The following is a 15,188-nucleotide window of genomic DNA, read 5'->3' as shown; positions in this document are numbered from 1 at the left end:
CCGAAGCATCCTTCCTCCCCAACCTGTTATCCGGGCCCACCTTTGTAAGAAGAGCAGCTTGGCATGATGAAGCAAGTGATGGTATCAGAATGTTCACATTGTCACGCAAAGCCTTTAATTCTAAATGTCAAAGCAAAAACAAAACAAAACAAAATTAAGAGATATTAAATGTTCGGTAACACTAGACATTTGCAGTGTTTTGGAAAGGCAATATGCATGTATACAGAAGCTTGAGACTATTTAAAAGAAAGTAAGCCACTCCTTAAAATTTGGTCATTATCATTGATATTAAGGTCTGTCTCCATTTCCCCTCCCTTGACAAACCCTCATATCCCATATAAGGGTGTTTTTCAGATCAATTCATCTAACTATAGCTGCATCAGACCCAGAGAGCATTTGGATATAGAAAGTTTACCGGAAAATCATCTTAGAATGAACACCTGTTGGGGAATGAACAAAGCAGAATTGAGCAGAAAGTTTAATGTTGATGCAGTCCCAACAAAGGAGTCACCTGAGCTCACAGTGAGCGCTAGACTTAAGATGGCCAAGCAGAGTTGTCCTAAAATTAGGAAACAGGGTTGGGTTGACTACTCATTGGAATGATGCTACTCCTGGGAAGGAGACATGCCTTGGGCAAGGCGGCTCACTTCAGATGAGGAAAATGCTGGTGGTGGGTAGATGTAAACACTAGACATCAGCTGTTTACAGCAGCATCTGAATGAGTAGTAAATGCTTCTATCCTACAGGGAGGATCTTATTGGTTACCCACAGAACTCACTAAAATAACACTTGTTACCATTACCCTAAGGTTTCACCAGACTTAGTAGATCACTGGAAAATAGATGAAAATACAGTCTCTTCTTGGGTTTGACACTTTTCCCCAAGGAAGCCTTTTGTAAAGTATGTTTGGGGAATGAAAAAAAAAAAAATCATGGAAGTCTCAATTTACCAAATCGCAATTAGAAACATCATCTGAAAAACCAAAGCAATTCTAAGTAAACTGATATTTTTCTTTACATTCCTTGGTCTTTCATATCCCTTCTAACATCACTGCTATGTTAATTTTGATATGCAATCACTCCAACACAACAGCCAGCACCTAATCATGATATCCAAAGTTTATTTTTCTTTCTATTCTATCAGCCACACTAAATGAACATTTTGGTTGTTGGCAAAGAATCTGCTTGCACTCTACAAAAGAGATCAGGAGTAAAGCAAATAAGAATACATGAATAAAAAGGGTAAAAATAGCACAATCAGTTTTAGTTTTTGTGAAGTCAAACTTCATGCCTTGGGACGATGACACAGATGTAATCTCCTTGCCATATTATTGAGTTCTCATAATGAAAGTTAAGTGAACAATGACATGCTAAGCAGATCAGGAAATTCAGGAAGCATATGGTAGTTGTTTAATATTTTAATGAAATACGTTTACAACTTTAAAACAATGGAAAGTTTGTCCCATAAATGAAATTTCAAAGGCAGGTCCTGAGTGGAAATTAGACACTACATCGGTAATTACTGGACTCACACAGAACTGAGCACTTCACTTTCACTATAACGTATTTTGGAGGATTTAAGGAGAGATGTATTGGAGTCAAAGTATAAGAAATGTACATATGATCCAGAAGCTGGGTCTGTTTAGAGATAATTTTTGACATCTTTCAGTAAGCTTGCTGGAACAATTTCTGGGTTTTGGTCAGTATTTGCATCTCCAAGGGTGATCTTAGGGTCCACTTGAGGATCCAAGCTTGGAAAATCTTCAGAGCTGTTCATGTCAGGGATCTTTTGAATGGTGTTTGCAGTGCAGGGAACATCTTTTTCTGCAAAACTCTTGGATGGAGTATAGACTAAATCACACAGAGTGACCTTCCTCATATGCTCCTTCTGTAACTCATGCTTTGGAACAACAGCAAGAAAATATTCCTCAAGACTGAGGATGTGATCAATTGCTTTTGTGACTTTATTAGGGAGTCCAGTCACAGTGACAACGTTTGCATCTTGGACTCCTCTAGGAGGGAAAGAGATGTCGATCTGAAATTGATTCATGATTTTATGAATGGCTTTTCCACGGGATCCAATAATGTGGCCATAAACACAATTGTTTAGTGAAATTTGCTTAGTAACTGTTTTTTTCAAATTTTGCACCATTTCCATTATTGTATCCCAAGTGTCTATGGTGTTAGTTTTATATCCAATGATTGTGATTTCGTCTTATATCTCATTGCTCCCTTTACTTGGAAAATGGATAGTAACTTTATGCTCTAAACCAATCTGAGCAATAACTAACCCCTTTCAACGAATGATCTTCAGGTACTATTTGGGGTCTACTGTGAAATTGAGTCTGAAATTTCTTAATGATCCATCTTCTATTTCAGTTTGTAAAGTCTTGACTTGTTCTTGTAATCTAGCCTTGGCTTGTTCTACATTTGCAGCAAGGCCAGTGATGGAAATGATATCATACTCTAATTCAAGTGCTGATACCTGTATATTAACTTCAAACTCATCCATTATCTTGTGCATCCCACTTCCTTTCTGACCAATGATGTAATGATGTAGATCAAAGGGCACATCTACTTCAGCAGTGACAGGAATTAAAACCTTAAGGGTTTCCATGGCTGCTTCACACTTTTCCATTCGGCCTGAGATAAATATGGTGTCACATTTTGCTGGGGAAATAGAAGCAGCTCCTGTAGAGCTCTTTTCCTTCTTCCTTATTTTCTAGAACAGCTGGCTGTTTATTGGTAAGTGAAATCTCCTCTCTCTCTGGAAATTTGATTTGAACTCTATAATCTCTAGTGATTTGTCTGATTCGAGAACACATTGGTCCCATGAAAAAATGATGGAACTTCTGGGGAATAACACATTCTGTTGCTACTTCATTGTCCGAGTCCCCAATAATCTCTTGAATATATTTATTGACTGCTTCTACACAAGGCTTTGCTCCTTTGATTGTGACTTTGTTACTCTGTTTTCCTGAACATGAAAAGTTAATAGTCACACCACCATACTCCTCCATCATCTCCTGTAACACTTGGTCCCTTTGCATAAAAAAGTGCTCGTGATACATGGGATTTATCAGTATGTTGTCCTATACCACATTATCTAGATTTGTAATTAAACCCTCTAGTTTATTTTGTGCATCTTTGACCGCCTTCTCTGTCCCTATAATAGTTAACAAGTCTTGATCCTTGTCCTCAAGGATAGGGAAAATGATACATGCTCTAGTCTCTTCACAGATTTTGGGAACATTGCCTCCATTTTTACTCATGAGGAATTTATGATACTCTGGCTTGACATGGAGGACCACACAATAACTATTGGTTTGCTCTTCTACTAGTTGCAGCAGCTTTTTCTTGGCCATCTCCACAGTTTGGTCAGGTCCCCTAATAATGACTCTTTGAAGTCCCAAGTTGTTTTTTGGAAAGTGGATATGGATACTTCCATATTCTTCCATGACTGCAGCAATCAAACCGTCTTTAGAGTCAATAAAGGATTTGTGTAGATTAGAAGGAATAGAAATTTCTAGTTCTGAAATATTGGCTATATCTTTCTGAATTGAAAGAATCAAATTACGAGCCACTTCACAGTTTGCTGGCTTTCCACTGATGACAATATTTTCTGAGTCGCTATTTGCTGATGAAAGATTAATTTTGGTGTTGCTTGCTGCACAGATTTCTTTGATGTTTGCACCTCCTTTTCCAATGATATTTTTGTGAAGCCTTTTGAAGATGGGAATAGTTATGGAATAGGTACTTTCTACAATGACTGTCACCACATTCTCCAAATATTATGTGCATTTTTCTAATTCATTTTTTGGTCCTCTAATTTGGACAATGTCACTTTTTTTGTGTGCTGGGTCAGGAAAAGTAATTAGAACCTCTGGAAATTTCTTACGAATGTCATGTATCCATTCATCTTTCTGCCCAATGATTGCGTGGTGAAATCTTTGCTCAATGATTAAGTCCTTGTGCTCATTTTCTTTCTTTCTTTTTTTTTAAACATCTTTATTGGAGTATAATTGCTTTACAATGGTGTGTTAGTTTCTGCTTTACAACAAAGTGAATCAGTTATACATATATATATATATATATATATATATATATATATATATATATATATATATATATATATATATATGTTCCCATATCTCTTCCCTCTTGCGTCTCCCTCCCTCCCACCCTCCCTATCCCACCCCTCTAGGTGGTCACAAACCACTTAGCTGATCTCCCCGTGCCATGCGGCCACTTTCCACTAGCTATCCACCCTACGTTTGGTAGTGTATATGTCCATGCCACTCTCTCAGTTTGTCACAGCTTATCCTTCCCCCTCCCCATATCCTCAAGTCCATGCTCTAGTAGGTCTGTGTTTTATTCCCATCCTACCCCTAGTCTCTTCATGACAGTTGTGCTAATTTTCTAAATGAGAAGCAAGTTCAAGAAGTCCTTTCTTGGCCTGTTGGGTACCCTGAGATTCCCCTTCAATTCTGATCTAGTTATTCTTTTCATTTTCAGGTGAGATTAGCACAGAAACTTTATTCCTTTCTTTAATCCCATTTATGTTAACACCGTTCTTCCCTCTCAGGAGTTTGTGAAACTTATAGTCAAGATTAATCTCTGCATAATCCATCCTGTTAATTAGATCTTTTACTATGACCTCAATTTGTTCTTTAGCATAATTAGCATCTTCTGTCAGCCCTTCTATTGTAATTTTATCTTCTCCAGTAAAATTTATGCGAACTTTTGGCATGTTCTGAGTAATTGTAGATATATTACGACCTTTCTTACCAATAACAAGTCTGTGAAGCCAGGAAGATACAGAGATAGAGGAAAGAGTGTAAACTTTGGTATTTGAGTAGGCTTCAGTAAATGCCTTCCTTAAACTTTCAGGCTTACATTGATATGTCACAGAATCTGACATGCTCTGTGAGGGTGAGATCTCTATTGAAACTCCAGTTCTTTCCAGGATCTCCTGGACTGAATTATTTGGGGGACCTATGTACACTTGTGCTGCAACTTCCTCTCCACATCTATGGATGTGGTTTTCTCTGTAGTATTGTCAAAAATCTTCTTTACACAAGCCTGATCCTGATCTGGTTGTTGCTTTTTTCCAGGAAAGCTTATTTGTGTCTGATTGGCACTAGATGGTGAGATGTGGATGTGGTCCTCCATTTCCTGTAGGATTCCGTCAAAAGTTTTATTGCATGGTCCAGCAATGAAAGGATGAAATGCTTTTCCCACATCTAACCTTTCTTCAGCACACTTGTCTTGTTCAGTAGACATAAGTAAGACTTCATGTGGAGCCTTTTTCATGATCTCTTTGGTGCCCATAGTATTGATCCAGGTGCTGTGGTTAACTGGGCATAAGGTCTGAATGTTGGTTGCAGCTTTTTGTTCTAGGTCTTACAGTTTTTTACCAGTCTTGCCTACAGCAAAGCAAAGATGTTCTTTTGGAATGGAAGCTGTAGTTAAAACTTGTTTCTTAAAACATACAAAAATCTCCTTCTGGGCTTTTGTGACAGATTCTGGCTTACCAGAGACTATAATGTAGAGGCCTTTGTTTTTGACAAAAGTTATTTCTAGGTTGGCACAAGTTCTTTGCATGATGTCTAGATAGAATTTTGCTTGTGTACCTTCCTCAAACAGATTCACATATTGTTTCTCCTCCAGAGGCACATAAAAATCTTGAGTGGGCTTCCCTGGTGGCGCAGTGGTTGACAGTCCGCCTGCCGATGCAGGGGACACAGGTTCGTGCCCCGGTCCGGGAAGATCCTACATGCCGCAGAGCAGCTAGGCCCGTGAGCCATGGCCGCTGAGCCTGCGCATCCGGAGCCTGTGTTCCACAACAGGAGAGGCCACAACAGTAAGAGACCCGTGTACTGCAAACAAACAAACAAACAAACAAACAAAAACAAAACAAAACAAAAAAACAAACAAAAAACCTTGAGTGATGAATGATGTCATAAGTTGACTATTATTGCTTGAGGATGCAGCAGGCTCCTGAGCATTTTCCAACCAACTTGTTTTCTCTAGGAGTTCAGTGAATTTATCTTTGGAAGTTGGAGTGTCAAGATCCTCTTCTGAATTTAAAGCAGTAACATCATTATCTTTTTGAATGTATCTACCTGGGTGCTCAGTTAACTTTTCTTTGGAATTCATAGTTGATTTTTAATTATTTAGAGGTGTTGCAGCTACATGGTCAGTAGCCAGAAAATTCTTCCTGTAGCTGCCTTTTTGCATATTACTGTGTGAGAAAAATAAATATTTTAAAGACATAATTCCTTTCCAAATTAATTTATAAACTCAAACAAATAAAAATTGAAATTCTAATATTTATAGAACTCAAAAAAAATGTCCAAGGTTCATCTATTCTACTGTTATGAGTCTACCAAGATAAGGTTCAAATTATAGGGACTGTGAAGAAACAGCCACCATTTTGTTAAAGAAGATAAATATATCTTTTGATTATTCTTATCAGAGTCATCTCAAACCTCATTTTGCCTAAGCCAGTGCCATCATTTTTTAACCTTTAGCACTATTGGCTGCAAATTATTTTTTGAAAAATATAATTCTCTACTCTTCAATAATACCATGTTTACAGGGTTTCCTTATTTCCTTAAGAGCTTTTTGAAGAATAATTTATATACTATAAAATTCACATAATCTATGCATAAAATTTAATGATTTTTAGTTAATTTACAGTGCTGTACAGCCATCACAACAACCCAGGATAAGAACATTTCCATCACCCTAAAGAGCTTCCTTATGCTCATTTGCAGGTAATCCTGTTTCCACACCCAGGCAAAACTAATTTATTTATTTTTCCTCTATAAACTTGCATTTTCTGGACATTAAATAAAAATATTATCAAACAGTATAAGAGGGTCTTTTGTACCTTGATTCTTTGCCTTTACAATCCGCTTTTTGTATTCGACCATATTATAGCATATATCAGTAGTATATTCCTTTTAATTGCTCAGCAATGCTTCAATTCTCTTTAATTTTACCTTAATGACTGTTGTAACTCAATCTTCTTTACTGGCTCCAAGACCTCCACTGGGACTCTATATACCCAAGTGTTACAGGATGATCTTTGGACTCCTTTCTTTGTCTATATTTTTTCCATATGTGATGTAATTTACATTCATAACATTGAATATCATTGACAGACTGATGATCCTCAAATCTACTACTCCAACCCTGAAATACAATGTGTATATGCATAAACCTTCTTCATATCATCACCTGAATGTCTTATAATAGTCCTTTCAAATGTAATATATCAAGGAACTCTTGATTTTTGTCCCCAGACTTTCTCCACTTGGAATATTCTGAAACTTAGAAAATGTCCCCTGGGTTTTCTCCTATTTCTCACGCCAAGTACTTGGCATCATCTTTGACTTCTCACTTTCTCTCACATAACACATGTAAAGTAAGAGCATTCCTGTTAATCTAAGTCTGACCTATTCTCATCATTTCCAACCTACATTCCTAGTTTAAGCCAGCATGTCAATACTGTAACAAATATTGAATTACTATACCACTCCTACTCTTGGCTTCTTATGACCTATTTTCTACAAAACATTCAAATAAGAGGTGATGTCAGCATCATTGTTGTATAAAACATTCTTCCTTTTTGTCTCCCTTTTTAAACAATAAATTAACCATCCATCCGTGAACAAAAACATCTTTGTGGGAGTTGTGGGATCCAGCACAGTATACCAAGGGGTATGGAAGGAGTCTCACCCACCTGTGCATCTGGTAGGAGGTAGACAGATATTGGTATGGGCTGTGGAACTATAAGAGCCAGCAAACCTGCCCCAACCCCACTCACCACAGTCAAAAAAAAAAAAAAAAAAAAAAAAACCATGGCCATGGAGAGTGCTGACCTGGTCAGATACCCACAGATGAGAGAGATTTCGCAAAAGTCCAGGTTTCCTGGGGTGGAAATTCAAATGTCATTGGAGCAAAAGACAAAAAAAAATCCTGTTTTGTCACAGTGGGGATGGTATCAGGAATTTTCCCAGTGCCACCCTCCCCCAAGGCAACACTGCTCAGGGCTGAAATATCTGACAGCTGTAACCTCTCCTGTGAGAAAAAAGGAGAGCACACAGTGCTTAGCTATCCCACTAGTGCAGGATGCTGTTGGAGAAACTCATTTCTTTCCAGCAGAACTCAGAGTACTAAGGCAGAAGCTCCATGGTTGGGAGGAGGAAGAAGGTTGGAAAAAGTCAGTGAATATCAAAGTGTATTAAAGTAACATGGTTCCTGCTAACTGTCCTCAGGACTTTAGCAGGAAGTCCACCCAGGAGACTCTGGGAGTACCTATCCTGAAGATCTCCTCAACAGGTTTGCAGGCATCCCTGATACTGCAAATGCTAAACTCACACCTCTTCCCACTCTGGCCACATGCTCCCAAGTGCAATGGTGAAAGCAAGTCTGGTAAAAAGTGCTATCAGAAAAACAGATCAGGATTGTGGGCAAGGGAGAAACCACAAACTTGAGCTATAACACCACCTTCTGGGAAATAAGAGAGGTTTCTCAGGAACAAGAAAATAAAGGACACATATCATCACCAAAATATAACAATAAATCTCCAATAACTGATCTCAATGGCAGATTTTTGCAATGTAGCTGATAAAGAACTCAAAAAGCTGTTTTGAAGAAACCCAGTGAGCTACAAGAAAACTCAGAAAGACAATTCAATGAAGTCAGGAAAAAAATACATAAACAAAATATTTACTGAAGACATAGAAAATATAATAAGAACCAAACAGAAATTGTGGAGCTGAAGAATTCAATGAATTAAATGAGAAATGTAATAGAGAGCACCTGCATCAGAGTAAAGCAAATGGAAGAAAGAATTGGAAGAATGGAAGTGAGCTAAAGGACAGGAATTTTGAAACAACCCAGTCAAAGTTGAGCAACAACAAACATGAATAGGGAAAGAACAACAACAAAAGCCTAAGTGATATATGTGATTCCATGAAAAGACAATAATTAGAATAATCAGGATTCCAAAAGGAGAAGAGAAGGAGAAAGGGGCAGAAACTTTATTTAAATAAATAATAGCTGAGAACTTCCCAAACCCGGAGTGAGACTTGAAAGTCCAAGTTGACAAAGTTAATAGATAATTCTATTATCTCAGTGCAATAGTACGTTCACCAAGACATATTAGATGAAACTGTGAAAAATCAAAGATTGAGAATCCTAAAAGGAGCCAGGTGGGGGGAAATTGTAACTCTTTAAAAAGAAACCTCCATTAGGCAATCAGCAGATTTCTCAGCAGAGACCCTACAGGCCAGGGGAGAGTGTAATAACATGTTTAAAGTGTTGAATGAAACATTTGCAAACTAAGAATACTCTATCTGGTAAAGTTATTCTTCAGATATGAAGGAGAAATGAAGACTTTTCTTGCCAAAAATCTGAGAGCATTTCTCACTGCAAGACCTGCCTTTGAAGAAATGCTAAAAGGATTTCTATAAGCTTAAATGAAATGACACTACTCAGTGACATGAAAACACTTGAAAGTATATAACACATTGGTAAAGGTAAATATACAGTCACACTTAGAAAACTGCATCTCTTAATAGGATTGTGTGTTAACCACTTAACTATAATATAAAAGTTAAAGGAGAAGACTATTAAAAATAATTATAGCTACTATAATTTGTTAACAAATGTACAATATAAAAGAGGTAAATTGTGACATCAAAAACAAAAGACAGGGAGTAAAAGAACGAAGTTTTTGTACGTGATCAAAATTAAGTTGCTATCACCTTGAAATGGACCGTTTTCTCTATGAAATATTTTATGTAAGCCTCGTGGTAACTACAAAGCAAAATCTTAAAGTAAATGAACAAAAGATAAAGAAAAGGGAAACAGCATACTAATATGAAAATCACCATTTTACAGAGGTGGGCAGAAACAGAAGAGAAAAGAAACAATGGATACAAAACATGCAGAAAGCAACTGATGACATTGATAAGTCCTTACATATCAATAATTTCTCTTAGTGTAAATGGGTATAATTTAACAATCAAAAGCCACAGAATGGCTGGCCGGATTTTTTTTTAAAGCAAGAGCACATTGTATGCTGCTTACCAGATACTCACTTTGACTCTAAAGATGCTATGTGAGACAAGTCAGACAAAGAAAGACAAATACTATATGATCTCACTTATATGTGGAAACTTAAGCTGAACTTGTAAAAACAGAGTACAATATTTGTTACCAGAGGCTGGGGGTGGAGGAATTGGGGATCTGTTGTTTAAGGTACAAACTTGGAACTACTAGATATATAAACCCTGGAGATCTAATGCACTGCATAGTGATTATAGGCAATACTGTATTATAAACACCATAGTTCCTAAGAGACTATATCTTACTTGTTCCCACCACAAAAAAATGATAATCACATGACATGTTAGAGGTGTTAATTAACATCACTGTGGCAATTATATTGCAATATACAAATATATCAAATCAACATTTTGATCACCCAAATGATACATAATGTTATATATCAATTATATCTCAATAAAAAAGTTTAAAAATGATAACTAACAGTCAAAAAGTTGACAAAGCATGAATACACTCATACTCTCGTTCTTAACACTGTTTAGTGGGTTCCCTTTGCAATTAGAATAAAATAAAAATATTAAGTAAAACTATATGAAATTACCAATACTTGATTATTTTTATCTATGAAAAGACATTTTATCTAATTATTTTTTGGCCTTTTAAATCCTTTAGGACATGATCCCTTTCAACATCAATTGTCTCATCTACCAATCATTTTTCTACTAGGTTACTGCTACATTGGTCCATCTGTTGCTTGGCCACGTCATGCTCAATTATTCTTCAAAGCCTTACCATTTGCTAGTTCATCCATCTGCAAATCTCCTATTTCCAGGTCTCCTGTACTTTCCTCCTCTGATCATTCACTTCAAACATCATCTTAACTCAAATATTATCTCCTAAAAGACAACTTCTCTGCCTGACCTAACTAAATAAACTCTTCACTCTATCACTTTGCTCTTTTCTTTACTATTTTATTTACTTTAGTGACACAGTTAGGGTCTATCACTATGTGTCCTAATACATACACACACACACACACAAACACACACACACATACACACACATTAGGATGTAAGTTCCTTGATTTCAAGAATTTGCTTGTTCATTGCTGTATTTTCATTGCCTAGTAGGGTGTGTGTCATGCTCCAAGAACTAAAAATTATGTTTTATGGCTAATAATTCAAATGACAAGCAGAAAAAAAAAAAAACAGAATAAAATACAGCAAAAGCATATTCTATTGAACATAAAAAGGCACTTAAAAATCAATACATTAGTGCCTTCATGATGACAGAGGAGTAAGACTTGGAGATCACTTCCTCCCAACAAATACATCAAAAATATATTTACATGTGGAACAACTCCTACAGAACACCTACTGAACACTGGCAGAAGACCTCTGACTTCCTAAAAGGCAAGAAATGCCCCATGTACCTGGGTAGGGCAAAAGAAAAAAGGAAAAACAGAAAGAAAATAATAGGGATGGGACCTGCACCTCTGGGAGGGAGCTGTGAAGGAGGAAAAGTTTCCCCACACTAGGAAACCCTTTCACTGGGTGGTGGGTGAGTGAGAAGTTTCTCAACCACAGAGGAAAGTGAAGCAACAGGGGTGCAGAGAGCAAAGCGGAGAGATTCCCACACAGAGGATCAGTGCCAACTAGCACTCACCAGCCTGAGAGACTTGTCTGCTCACCAGGTTGGGCGGGGGATGGGGCGGGGGCTGTTGGGAGCTGAGGCTTGGGCTTTGGAGGTCAGATCCCAGGGAGAAGACTGGGGTTGGCTGCATGAACACAACCTGAAAGGGGGCTAGTGCACCACAGCTAACCAGAAGGGAGTCCAGGGAAAACATTTGGAACTGCCTAAGAGGCAAGAGACCAATGTTTTAGGGTGCGTGAGGAGAGGAGATTCAGAGCACCACCTAAAGGAGCTTCAGAGACAGGCGTGAGTCACGGCTATCAGAGAGAACACCAGAGACAGGCGTGAAATGCTAATACTGCTGCTGCAGCCACGATGAATCCTGTGTGCAAGCATAGATCACTATCCACACCTACCCTCCTGGAAGGCTGTGCAGCCTGCCACTGTCAGCATACTGCGATCCAGGGACAACTTCTCCGGGAGAACGCACAGCACACCTCAGGCTGTTGCAACATCATGGGAACATCTGCCACCACAGGCTCGCCCCGCATCCCGTACCTCTCCCTCCCCCCAGCCTGAGTGAGCCAGAGTCCCTTAATCAGTCCCTCCTTTAACCCCCTCCTGTCTGGGCAAAGAACAAACACCAGAGGGTGACCTTCATGCAGAGGCAGGGCCAAATCCAAAGCTGGATCCCAGGAGCTATGTGAACAAAGAAGAGAAAGGGAAATTTCTCCATGAAGCCCCAGGAGCACTGGATTAAATCCCCACAATCAGCTTGATGTACCCTGCATCTGTAGAACACCTGAATAGGCAATGAATCATGCCAAAATTGATGCCGTGCACTTTGGGAACCACTGTAGACTTTGGGTTTGCTGTATGAGACTGACTAGTTTCTGATTTTTATGTTTATCTTAGTATAGTTTTTAGCACATGTTATCATTGGCAGATTTGTTTATTGGTTTGGTTGCTCTCATTTTATTACTTTTATTTTTTTATTTTAATATTTTTTAACTTTTTTATTTTACTAACTATTTTAGTTTATTTATTTTCTTTCTTTCTCCCTTTTCTTCTGAGCCATGTGGCTGACCAGGGTCTTGGTGCTCTGGCCAGGTGTCAGACCTGAGTCTCTAAGGTGGGAGAGCTGAGTTCAGGGCATTGGTCCACCAGAGACCTCCCAGCCCTTCATAATATCAATCAACAAGAGCTCTCCCAGAGATCTCCTTCTCAACGCTAAGACCCAGCCCCACTCAGCGATCAGCAAGCTACAATGCTGGGCACCCTATGCCAAACAACTAGCAAGACAGGAACACAACACCACTCATTAGCAGAGAGGCTGCCAAAAATCATAATAAGGTCACAGACACCTGAAAACACACCAATGGATGCAGTCCTGCACATCAGAAAGGAAAGATCCAGCCTCATCCACCAGAGCACAGGCACCAGTCCCCTCTACCAGGAAGCCTACACAACACACTGAACCAATCTTACCTACTGGAGGCAGACACCATAAACGACAGGAACTACAATCCTGCAGCCTGTGAAAAGGAGACCCCAAACACAGTAAGTTAAGCAAAATGAGTAGACAGAGAAATACACAGCAGATGAAGGAACAAGGTAAAAACCCACCAGACAAAACAAATGAAGAGGAAATAAGCAGTCTACCTGAAAAAGAATTCAGAGTAATGATAGTAAAGATGATCCAAATCTTGGAAATAGAATGGAGAAAATACAAGAAATGTTTAACAAAGACCTAGAAGAAATAAAGAGCAAACAAACAATGATGAAATTAAACATTAAATAAACAAATGATAAATGGAATTAAAAATTCTCTAGAAGGAATCAATAGCAGAATAACTGAGGCAGAAGAATGGGTAATTGACCTCAAAGATAAAATAGTGGAAATAACTACTGCAGAGCAGAATAAAGAAAAAAGAATGAAAAGAATTGAGGACAGACTCAGAGACTTCTGGGACAACATTAAATGCACCAACATTCAAATTATAGGGGTCCCAGAAGAAGAAGAGCAAAAGAAAGGGACTGGGAAAATATCTAAAGAGATTATAGTTGAAAACTTCCCTAATATGGGTGAGGAAATAGTCAATCAAGTCTGAGACGCACAGAGAGCCCCATACAGGATAAATCTAAGGAGAAACACGCCAAGATACATACTACTCGAACTAACAAAATTTAAATACAAAGAAAAAATATTAAAAGCAGCAAGGGAAAAACAAAAAAATAACATTAAAGGGAATGCCCATAAGGTTAGCAGCTGATCTTTCAGCAGAAATTCTGCAAGCCAGAAGGGAGTGGTAGGACATACTTAAAGTGATGAAAGGGAAAAACCTACAGCCAAGATTACTCTACCCAGCAAGGATCTCAATCAGATTTGATGGAGAAATTAAAACCTTTACAGACAAGCAAAAGCTAAGAGAATTCAACACCACCAAACTAGTGGTGGTTTGAATGGATAAAGAAGATGTGGTCCATATATACAATGGAATATTACTGAGCCATAAAAAGAAACAATATTGAGTTATTTGTAGTGAGGTGGATGGACCTAGAGTTGGTCATACAAAATGAAGTAAGTCAGAAAGAGATAAACAAATACTTTATGCTAACACATATATATGGAATCTAAAAAAAAAATAGTTATGAAGAACCTAGGTGCAGGACAGAAATGAAGATGCAGACGTAGAGAATGGACTTGAGGACACAGGGAAGAGGAAGGGGAAGGTGGGAAGAAGTGAGTGGCATGGACTTATATATACTACCCAATGTAAAATAGATAGCTGGTGGGAAGCAGTGACATAGCACAGGGAGATCAGTTTGGTGCTTTGTGACCACCTAGAGGGCTGGGATAGGGAAGGTGGGAGGGAGAAGCAAGAGGAAGGGTATATGAGGATATATGTATACATATAGCTGATTCACTTTGTTACACAGCCCAAACTAACACACCACTGTAAAGCAACTATACTCCAATAAAGATGTTAAAAAAAATATAGAGGGATTGGGTTTCTCAGACAGAAGTGAATCATATTTGCAAGTGATGGCAAAATTAGATGAGTGGTTGAAAATGTAAGAAATATCAATAGAGGCAAATACACACTACCATATATATAATAGATATCTAATAAGAACCTACTGTAGAGAACAGGGAACTCTTCTCAATACTCTGTAATGACCTATATGGGAAAATAATCTAAAAACCTGGATATATATATATATATATATATATATAAACAATTCACTTTGTTGTACAGCAGAAACTAACAAAGCATTGTAAATTAACTATACTCCAATAAAAATTTTAAAAAAAGAAAAACTGAAATTATGACCTCATGTTATGCTTTATCCTGGCATCTTGGACAATAAATAAAAAATGATATAGATAAAAAAAGAAATCAATACAACAATACAGCAGGAAAATAAGTACCTTATGTAAACAAAAGAGAAAATGTGAATGACCAAGAGAAA

General features: G+C 37.9%; 1 pseudogene; it reads right to left on the bottom strand.

Annotated features, from left to right (window-relative positions):
• Nucleotides 1–1,641: 1,641 nt before the first annotated feature.
• On the bottom strand, nucleotides 1,642–6,158 carry LOC131748091 (vigilin-like; annotated as a pseudogene).
• Nucleotides 6,159–15,188: the final 9,030 nt, after the last annotated feature.

This window comes from Kogia breviceps, chromosome X, assembly GCF_026419965.1.
Source record: "Kogia breviceps isolate mKogBre1 chromosome X, mKogBre1 haplotype 1, whole genome shotgun sequence".
NCBI lineage: Eukaryota > Metazoa > Chordata > Mammalia > Artiodactyla > Physeteridae > Kogia > Kogia breviceps.
The sequence above is the reverse complement of the archived record's forward strand: the minus strand, read 5'-3'. Positions and strand labels throughout refer to the sequence as shown.